This window comes from Tupaia chinensis, unplaced genomic scaffold, assembly GCF_000334495.1.
Source record: "Tupaia chinensis unplaced genomic scaffold, TupChi_1.0 Scaffold000422_1, whole genome shotgun sequence".
NCBI lineage: Eukaryota > Metazoa > Chordata > Mammalia > Scandentia > Tupaiidae > Tupaia > Tupaia belangeri.
In genome coordinates this window covers 3,405,456-3,416,044 of record NW_006159927.1, presented here as the reverse complement: position 1 = coordinate 3,416,044, position 10,589 = coordinate 3,405,456, and the positions used below count along the sequence as shown (strand labels likewise).

Genomic DNA, 10,589 nt, shown 5'->3' with positions numbered 1-10,589 from the left:
CCAAGAATCATACTTTGAGTGGCTAGGACATGTGACTTGATATGGATTAGGAAAAACTACAGTACAAGGTTATCCAAAAAAGAAGAAGTCACAGTTTAAATCTTCATCGATGGTGTCCAAATTATGCCTGACTGTCTCACACACACTTGGGTCCGGAAAGAGCAGAGCTAATCTCAATGTGAAGAGCACAAAGGAGTATATTAAGCAGAAAAGTCTGAGTTCAAATCAATCTCTAAGTTCGAAGAGCTAGGATAGGAGGTCAGACATGAGGAACCAGTCACTGGAGCCACTCTCAAAGGGATATTCATTACTTCAGAGAGTAAAAGACTGATGAAAGGGTTTGGAAACATGTCAGATGCCACAGCAAGGATGTTTAGCCTAGAAAGGAAAGGGAATGTGTACACAGTTGCCAGATTTAGCAAATATGAAATACGGAATAGGTTTCAGAAAAATAACAAGTACTCTGAGTATAACTAAGTCCCATGTCATATTTGAGACATAGCTATACTAAAAAGTTATTATTTCTTATCTCTGAAATTCAAATTTAACTGGACCCCCTAAATTTTAACTGGTCACCCTGCTTATGTGAGGTGTGGGATATCTTTATCTCCTTTAAGGTTTGGCATAAGTAAGTCTTCAACTCCATATTAGAGTCAGCTGGGGGGAGGGTGGCAGGTGACCTGGTGGTTAAGGGCATTAGATTCCCACATGGCTGACTGGGTTCAAGTTTTGAACCTAGTGGCTCGCTTTCTCACTTTCTCTTTCTCTTTCTCTCTCTCTCTCTCTCTCTCTCCCTCTCTCTCTCTCTCTCTTTCTCTCTCTCTCTCTCTCTCTCTCCCTCCCTCTCTCCCTCCCTCTCTTTCTCTCTCTCTCCCTCTCCCTCTCTGGTCAAATTAAAATAAATAAATAAAGTTAAGTTAAAAAAAAAAAAAGAAGAATCAGTTGAGAAGCTTCCAAAACAGTGCTGAGGGCCAGACAGTGGTGTAGTAGTTAAGAGAATTGGATTTCACATGGCCAACTAAGTGGTTTGAGTCCCAGTCTCTGTGGCTTGAAAAACATGCCCAGCATGTGCGCATGCATGCCCAAAAGCCCGAGAGGAGAATGGAGAAGGGATTGTGGCATGACCATTATTGTCTACCTCCTCCCACAAGGAGATACTTTCTCACTTTCCTTCTTTCTTTCTCTCTCTCTCTGTTTCACTCCAGTGAGCACTTGTGCCCTATAGCAAAACTAAAAAAGCGAAAAACAAAACAAGGTGAAATTTAATTGTATTAGCATATCTTATTCAACATAATCTATCAGAAATATTCTCAGCATGTAACACACCTAAAAATTGTTGTTGTAATATTTTAGTCTTTTCCTTATGTCTCTCCAATGGGTGCACATGCCCTATAGCAAAATTAATTTAAAAAACTAAATAAAAGCAATGCTAATGGCCAGGACTCACCTCTAGAGATTTTGATGTAATTGGTCTGAGGTTCAGTCTGTGCAATGTGATGTTTCGAAACTCTGTAGGTGAGTTCAAGGTTGACAAAGCATTGGATCGGGTCGACTTAATCTAGGGCCAGGTAGTAGCACTCCAGCTATGGAGGAGCTATTTATTAAGAGACAGAAAGATTTTGGCTGTTCACGTGAACTTTCAAACAAGAAAGGTTATCGCCACAGGTAATGAACCTCCTGGCACATGGTATTGATTGCATGATCTGCTATAGGCAATTTGTTTTCAGAGGGAACTCAAGATGGTAGGGGGTGCAGAGGTGGTTGTGGGGGTGGGAGGGGCAGGATTGAGAGAGTTAGTGAATGACGTGATTAGCATGACCTTTCCAGCTCTGGAATCCCAGGACTGAAAATGAATGAGTCATAGACGGATACACAAAGATAGGCAAAAAAAAAAAAAGAGAGAGAGAAAAAAGAAGAAAGACAAAAATGAAAGCATGCAGGAAAAAAATGGCTGAACTCTGAGTAAGGGCTAAACTAGTTCATTGTATTATGCCAACACATTTCCTGATTTTGATAATATAGGATGGTATCATGTGATGTCACTCATCAGAGAAAGCTGAGTAATGGGTACACAGGACTTCACCATACTCTTATGGCAACTTCTCGTGGGTCTCTATTTCAAAATAAAAAGCTTCAAACAAATGAATTCATCACATCACATTGAAGGATTGTTTTTGCACGAGGCCTGAGCAATGACAGGTAGTAGGTCTGGCCTAACAGGGCAGGGAGGCTTCCGTCTGGTGAGGCACGGAACTGGTGTGTATTCCTCTTGCTCACCGCCTGACCGGGGACACCCTCTTCTCACAGAATCTGCTGCCATCTGGGCTGACATGGGAGCTGCAGCCCTTCTTGCCTGTATGTTTACAAACAGAAACAAGGCCAGTTGGTCGCACTGAAAATAAAGCGACCAGAGCTTTCCAAGGCAGTCTGAGTTCCTAGAAGGGGGAGTACGTCATCATTTTCCAGCTTTAATTAGCAATACAATGAACTAATAATAAAAATGAAAGCCAATACTGAGTGGAGATGAGGTAACAGCAGTGGCCTGCAGTGACTCTGTTTGTGGGTGTTGAGTGTGTGTGTATTTTTAGATAACAACTTATTCTGCATGTGGTAATTAGGGCCCCAAGGGGGTTGCGAATTTTTTTTTTTTCCTAAGGGTTGGCAAGTAGAGGGAGGAGGCCGCTAAAATTCCCACACATCTGGGCAAACAGATACTGCACTCCAATTTCCTGTCGGCGCCACTGGTTTCTTGTGGAATTACTTGCTAAGTAAATGATTGTTATAAGACTATGAAGATTCGGTCAATCAAATTAACCCCCTTTGTCCACTGCCTCCCTCCCCCCACCCCAGCAGTTCCCTTCATTTGCCTAAACTCGGAGGCTTTTGAAAATGTGCTCAAGCTTGAAGGCCCCAGCCCTGCTCACATTGGCCAAGTGTAACCTGAGTGAGAACCCAGAGGCCCCCAATTGTTTTGCTAATCAAGATTATTGCCCCATTGAGATGTGGAGGCACAGCCTGGCTGACAAAATTTGTCAGTTTCCCATGAAATAGTTCTGTCAGTTTAGCCCGGGTGCTGGCAACTATTAACATATAAATGAAGTTTCTCCCTCCTTTACTCCCCCTTCCTCTACCCTTCAGCCACCCATCCTAATGGAGGCAGAGAAAATATAAACACACACACACACACACACACACACACACACACACACACTCAGCTTCCAAACCTTCCATGTACTTAAATCAAACCAGCTTCTTTTCTCAGTGCCTGGAAATCCGGCAGGCCTGGGGGGCTCCAGGAGAAAAGGGGAAGAGAGCTGGGAGAAGGTTATTTGCACAAAACCACTTTTAAGCAGAGATCTGTGAGGCCCTGGTCCCTACTATGGCAAGAGACGTCTGGCTGGGCCTGCTACTGAGCCCATGGCTATCTGAATGCCAGGATGCACCTCTAAGCAAAGATGAACACAGGGTTTGAAAGTGATATATCGGGCAGGGGTCAGACACCCAACATCTCTTGCTAGCCTGGCTTCCTGACAGCTGGACCGGAGCTAGTGAGTGGGCGATGAGTCCAAGTAGCTACTTGCTGGCTTTTCTCAAACTGGGCTCTGAGAGGAGTCTGGGGCCTGGAATGCTAGGGTTTCACCTTAGCTTCAGCACTGCCTTCCCCATGGCCTGGTTTGGAGTCTTGGCTGAGCTAAAAGGAGGCAGGAAATAAAGCCCCTATCTTCCTGTGTCTCCTGGGATTGAGTTAGGATACAAGAAAGAATAAATAATGCATCACTTGTTATAGTATATTCTATTTCTGTTATACATATAGCAATACAAGGGATCTTCAAAACATTCATGGAACATGGGTGTCATGAAAAAATTATGCATGGATTTCAAATTTTTTCTTTTGCACCAAAATAAACTTGTATTTTAATTTTATTTTTCCCTCAACTTGTATTTGTATATATCACCTAAAGCACTCTGGTAAAAATAAGTTCATAAAGCCAAAATGAAAAGATCGTTTCGGTCATGTGTGTTGTGAAAAATAAGCCCAACCATCTAATATCAAAGAATGGACACAGAGACACGAGGTATGACAAAACAGGCCTGTAATGGCGGTCTTGTTTGATCAGGTATCTGATGGGCAGGTGTAACTGAAATGCTTACAATTTATTCCCTAGTGTGCAAATCCCTCCCCCGGTTCCTCATTGGCTGAATAGTTTGGGGTGTATAATCTTCCCCAACATCACCTAAGTTTTATTATTCTCTTATTAGGTATTTATTGTCCCCTTCCCTTTCTTGGCTGACGGAAAGGTGCAAGCTCAGGACAAGCCCATGATAAAGATCCGCCCACCAAATGTCCTGAGGAGGGAGAAGAACCAGGAAGTAGAAAGGAGTAAAGGGTCAGTAACCAGCCACCATCTTGTTCTCTAAGGTGACCTGTTGTGTTTGGGATTCATTTGTTCAGGGACTTTCTGGGAATGTGTACTTTCTAGGATTGTCACATTTGCAAGCTAGTTAAGCAACTTTTGTTGTGCTATATTTTAAAAGTAATCACTTAGACTATTTTCTTACATAGGTCAATTTGGCCTTGTGAAGTTATCTTTACCAGAGCCCTTGAGATGATATACACTGGGACGTCAGAAAAGCCATAATGTGTTCTTCTATGCAAAAATGCATCATATACACAATTATTATATGCATGGATATATATGCGCACATGTTTACACACATTATATAATTGTAAGCACTCTGATAAAGGTAACATATATATGTAAAATTGGACTATATATCCATACACACAACATACCACTTATCATATGAATCTACAAGGCAGCAATATCAGCCATTTGGTACTAAACTAGTCCTCTGGAAGGAAAGTTCTGCCAGGAGCCTGGTGTGGTTAGAGTAGCACACAGGATGACTCTTTCTGATCAAGGGTCCAACCAGCTTTGCAAGTGAGTATCTTCTTGGAGAGATTCTTCCACTGAGATTTAAGCTGTTTATGCTTTTGTGGCTCACACAGACTCTGCTGTGAGTGAGCCTCCCTGCCCTCACTTCCAAACTGCATCCATTTTTTAATCTCATCTCCTGCTGCCTGATAGGAATAGACACCTGGTGGGTAAATTGTCCCCTCAGGAAGAACCCAGAGGCCCAGTGAGGTTGCTATGGCCTGTGTCTTCTATCAGGACCTGGAGCATCTTCCCTCCCAGTAAAGCTGCTTTGATGGAGTGAGTACAAGGAGCTTCTTACTCAAAACTGCCTGGGCTGAAGTGTTTTCCCAGAAACCTGAGTATCTAGCTGTTAGCCCAACTCTGAGACTTATTTTTGGAATCAGAAATAATTCTAATGTATTTGATGAGACTTTGAGACTTGCAGCCTGAGAATATAGACAAGTAATGTACCTCTGAGTTCACCATTCAATCTGCAGAAATTAGCCTTTCAGTATAAATTTAATCATGAAGGGCTCTGGAATTAGATTCTAAGCTGGGTGACTTTGAGTGCTTGTTTAACCAGTTCGTGCCTTAGTTTCTTCCTCTGTAGGATAAGAATAATGAGACTAGCTATTTATTCACAGATCATGAAGAATATACAAGATTATGTTTATAAACTGCTGAGAGAGGGTCTGGCATATAGTAAATGTTGTGTTTTGTCAAATAACACAACATCTAGGAAGAATTCAGTAATACCCTTTATACTCTTTGGTTTTGTTCTTAGTTCTTATTTATAAACAAAGCAGTTTTCACTTCTTGGTAGTAATCTAAGCTTCCTTTTTAATTCATTTATGTAAAATATGAACTCAATTTAAGGAAAGATACTAAATAAGTTACAGTGTGGGAAACATGAATGTGGTAAAAAAAACAAAGATGGTAGATAAATGACTAGAGTTTGAAAATCACTGTTATACAGATGATTCAATTTTTATTTTTTTTATTTTTAAAATTTTGCTAGAGGGCACATGTGCTCACCAAAGAGGGAGAAAAAAAAAGAAATTAAAAAGCTCCCCTGTAGGGAGGATGATCACACTGCATTCTCTTCTCCATTCTGCTCTCAAGATTTTGGGCACATGTACACGTGTGCCAGAGTGTTTTTTAAGCTTCTGGGTCCAGGATTCAAACCACTCAGTTGGCTACCCTGTGAAATCCAGCTGCCTTAACCACCACACCACCTGACTGACCCCAGGTGATTAGATTTGAAGAGAATTCTCAGATGTCTATTCCCAAAAAAAGTGACCAAAGAATGCAATGAGATTCTTTAACTTTCTGTTCACATGGTTTCCATAATTTCGGATTTTTTGTGTGAGACTGGAAGTGAGTTTATGAGTTTTATGATGGACTGACTCTTTTTTTTTTTGGAGAGACAGAGAAACAGAGAGACAGAAAGTGAGAAATCACCCCCTGGGGGGATGGCCACACTACAATCCCTTCTCCTCCATTCTCTTCTCAGGAGCTTGGGCATGCATGTACATGCACCTGGCATGAGTTTACGCCACTGGGTCTGGGACTTGAACCGCGGTCAACTACATGGGAGTCTAGCAACATAGCCATTATGCCAACTGCTGGTCCCATGGACTGACTTTTGTCCTCCCTAAATACAATATGTTGAAACCCTGATCCCCAGTGGGCCTGCACTTGGAGATAGAGCCTTTAAGACAGTAACTGAAGTTAAATAATGCCATTAGAGTGGAGCCCTAATCCCATAGAACCAGTATCCTTATAAGAAAAGGAAGAACAATAATGGGAATATGTGCACAGAGGGAAAGTTCATCCTTTGGTAACCATTTGCAAGCCAAGGAGAGAGGCTTCAGAGGAAATCAGCCCTACAGACACTTTGGTCTTGGACTTGTGCCCTTCAAAACCACTGTGAGAAAATAATTTCCTGTAGTTTAAGTCACCTGGTCTGTTGTATTTGGTTATGGCAATCCTAGCTGAATAATAACAGGTTTGTTATGGGTGTAGAGATTTTTTTCAGAGTGTTTTCTTTATATTAGTCGGGGGAAAAAAGCACAGAGAAACGAGTATGTATCAGAGATAACCACATAATTGCCAACCGTTTTGCAATGCTTGTGTCTAGATGTTTGTGCAGTCCCCAAAATTCATATGTTGAAACCCTAATCCTAATCCGATGGTACTGGGAGGTGGAGCCTTTGGGGGAATCTCATGTATGGGATTAGTGCCATGCTAAGAAGAAGCCAGAAATCTCACTTACTCCCTTTCTGCCACGTGAAGCTATAAGAATTTGGAAGCAAGCCCTCAGCAGAACACAACCATACTGGCATTCTGCTCTGACTTCCAGCCTCCAAAACTATGAGAAATAAACGTCTGTTGTTTATAAGCTATTGGCCTATGGTATTTTGTTATAATAGTCTAAACTCATTAATATATTTCTTTAAACGTAATAACACCACAAAGAATGGCTGACATGTACCAGTGCTAACCGAATTGGACAGCAGCAGTACCACACATTGCATGCATGATACCACCTTACCATGGAAAGTTGAGGTACAGTAAGTGAAACGAAAAGAGTTTGTTTGAGCTGACGGCTCAGGACAAGTGCCTAGGCCCCACAAAATCCAAGTTGCTCCAAATACTGTCTACCAAGGCCTAATTGATGTCAGGAATTTTTTTGTTTATTTGTTTATTATTTTATTTATTTTTTAAGGTTTTTGTCATAGGACCTGTGTACTCGCTGGAGAGAGAGACAGAGGCAGTGAGAGGGAAAGTGAGAAATAACCCCTGGGGAGGATGGCTACGCACAATTGCTTCTCCTCCATTCTCCTCTCAGGATTTTGGGCACACATGCACAGGTGTCTGGTGTGTTTCAAGTTGCCAGGTCTAGGACTTGAACCGGGATTGGTCATGCGGGAGTCCAGCACCTTAACTACTACACCACCTGCTGGCCCCAATCTCAGGATAGTTTTTTTAAATTAATGACTTATTTAATTTTATTATTATCTTTTAAACTTGATCAGAGAGAGACAGAGAGTGAGACAAAGCGAAAGTGAGAAAACAAGCCACCAGGTCCAGGACTCAAACCATAACCGGTCATGTAGAAGTCCAGCACCTTAACCACCACGCCATCTGCTGGCCCCAGTGTCAGGATAATTTTAAAGGTACAGGTTGCATAGAGAAGGAGGGAGCAGTAAGGAGTCTTGCACAAGAGTGTTTAGCTAAATTCTACCAAAAGGACAGCACAGGACGACCTCGTGATCACCTGGAGGAAGCACATAGGCAAAGCATTAGAGACAGAGAATCTGGAAGATGAAAGAGGGACTGTATTTGGGAAGTCAGGATGTTCATAAAACAAAAAAGTCCAGTGAATCTAGGTAGCATTTTGAGCTATTTTCAAATAGCACATTCCTAAGAACATCACAAGATGTATGTAAGTTTTATTTCCTTAATGTGCGGACTCAGGTGGACTGGAATCTCCAGTTTTTAGGAAACACTGGTCTATTCTGGGGTTAATCAGCTACCTTAAAGTTTCAGTTAGATGATAGACATTTTAGCACAAGTGACTCCATTTTGTTCAGGTCTGTTTGTTCCTAGAGCAGGGCCTTAGTACAAAACAATGGCCTCTCATAATTTTTATGTAACAATTTGATCCTCATGGCACATCTAAGGAGCAAATTCTAGAAATATGAAAAGCACAGCTTGGTCCCTAGACCCTCACTATCTCATCATTTTAAGGAAGGAAGTACAGAGTTGTTTTCTGAACTTGGATCTTTCTGCCCTGGAAACCAATGCTCTACAATCCCCATGGCATTCTGCTGGCAAAGTTTTCTCAACCTCAGAGGCTTTATGAGAGATGCTTAGAAGGAGCCAGGAGAGCAGCCTAACCCCTAGGGAGGACGCTCAAACCTGCTAGAGGGCTGATGGGTTCTGGGAGGCGGCCTCAGCCCTCCTGAGAGCCACACTTTCACAACCTGGATCATTTCCTAAAATGGTTTCATTTTACAAACTAGCATGAGGCTCCCCTGGAAGCAGCCAACTTTGGCAGAGATTAAATAATTAGCATTTCAAAGTGTTCATTTTCATTTCCCCCTTTGCCAGGGTGAGAACCACTGCAGGACAAAAAATGAGCTGCTGCTTCTTCTTTTTTTTTTTTTCTAATCTCAGCCCAGGAGGGGTCTTCGCAGAGAAAGTATCACCAGCCCATCAGCACCACAGCTGGCCAATTTTGAAGGCTGATCCCATCCAGGCCAGTGCAAGTCAGCCACCAACTACTGAGGGATGGCTTATCCACTCCATGACTCAGCCCTTCCCAGCATGCCCAGTGGGTCGACACTGGGACTTTCCTTACGGGAATTAATGAGAGCATGTTGCTGGTAAATCCGGCACTTGCAGATTAAGTTTAAATGGTAAAAAATCTCTTTTATTCTTACAGAGTTTAAGAACAGGGCCAAGATGACCACTCACAAAAGGAAGGAGGAGACTTTACTTGGTTTATCAGAGAAGCCTAGAGCTGCATTCTTGGGTATGATGGTCACTTATGGCTATTGAGTCCTTACAATGCAATGTGGCAGGAAGACTTCGAAATGTGTTCTCCGTGTAAGCTACACACCAAGTTTCACAGACCAAGTACCAAAAAGGAAAACCAGGTATCTCATGAATATTTTTATATTGATTACATGTTGGAATGACAGTGTTTTGGATATATTCTTTTAAATAAAGCATGATATTAAAGTTAGTTTCACCTGCTTATTCTCTTTTGTGAATTCCTTTTGTGAATGTGGCTATTCTAAAGGCCTTTCCTATTTCTCTAAATCTTTCTTCCATGACTGTGTTTTATTCCTGGCTCTTGTCACTGTCTAAAATTCTGTTATTTATATATTTGTTTGCTCATAAGATTCTGTCTCTCCTTCCAGAATGGAAGGTCCCTGAAGGCAAGGACTCTGGCAACCTATGTAGTTTTCTTTTTTTAAAATAATTATTTATTTTATTTTATTTGTTATTATTATTTTTTAATTTTACCAGAGAGAGAGCGAGAGAGAGAGAAAGGGAAAATGAGAAAGTAAGCTGCCAGGTCCAGGACTTGAATAGTGGTCGGCCATATGGGAGTCCAGCTCCTTAACTACCACACCATCTGCTGGCCCCCACTATGAGTTTTATTTTCAGTATTCAGTGGCAGGTGGAAGAAAAGTGTTCAATAAATAGTTTTAGAGTACATGAAGAAGGCAAGGGAGCTCAGGTAGAAGTCCTTCTCCATTACTTCTCTGATTATCAGGTAGAACTAACCACTTTGTTGCTTGTACTTGAGGCTACTGTGTATATACAGTCTTGTGATATTATGATTTTTAGGCAGGATCTTGCCTTGTCACATACCTGAGACTATAAACATGTGTTAGCAGGCTCAATTTATTCACACAGGGTCTCCCTATGTTGCCCAGGTTAACCCCAAGCTCACTATCCTCAGCCTCCCAATCACCGAGCTTCATGATTATAAGAACCGTATCATATTTACTTCTTAATCTTCAGGCCAGATAGATAGGAGGTGCTCCATAAATGTTCAATGAATAAATCAACCATTGAAACTTTTACTTTTGTAGCATACAGTGAGCTAACTGTCTCAAACAAGGGATCATTCTGGACTCAGTCCAGTCTTTG

General features: G+C 41.7%; 1 long non-coding RNA gene across 1 annotated transcript; it reads left to right on the top strand.

Annotated features, from left to right (window-relative positions):
- The first annotated feature begins 1,557 nt into the window (after positions 1 to 1,557).
- Positions 1,558 to 9,386, top strand: LOC102491883 (uncharacterized). Its single transcript, XR_335459.3, has 3 exons — positions 1,558 to 1,665; positions 4,261 to 4,388; positions 9,370 to 9,386. It is a non-coding gene; the product is annotated as an uncharacterized LOC102491883 (long non-coding RNA).
- The last annotated feature ends 1,203 nt before the right edge of the window (positions 9,387 to 10,589 follow it).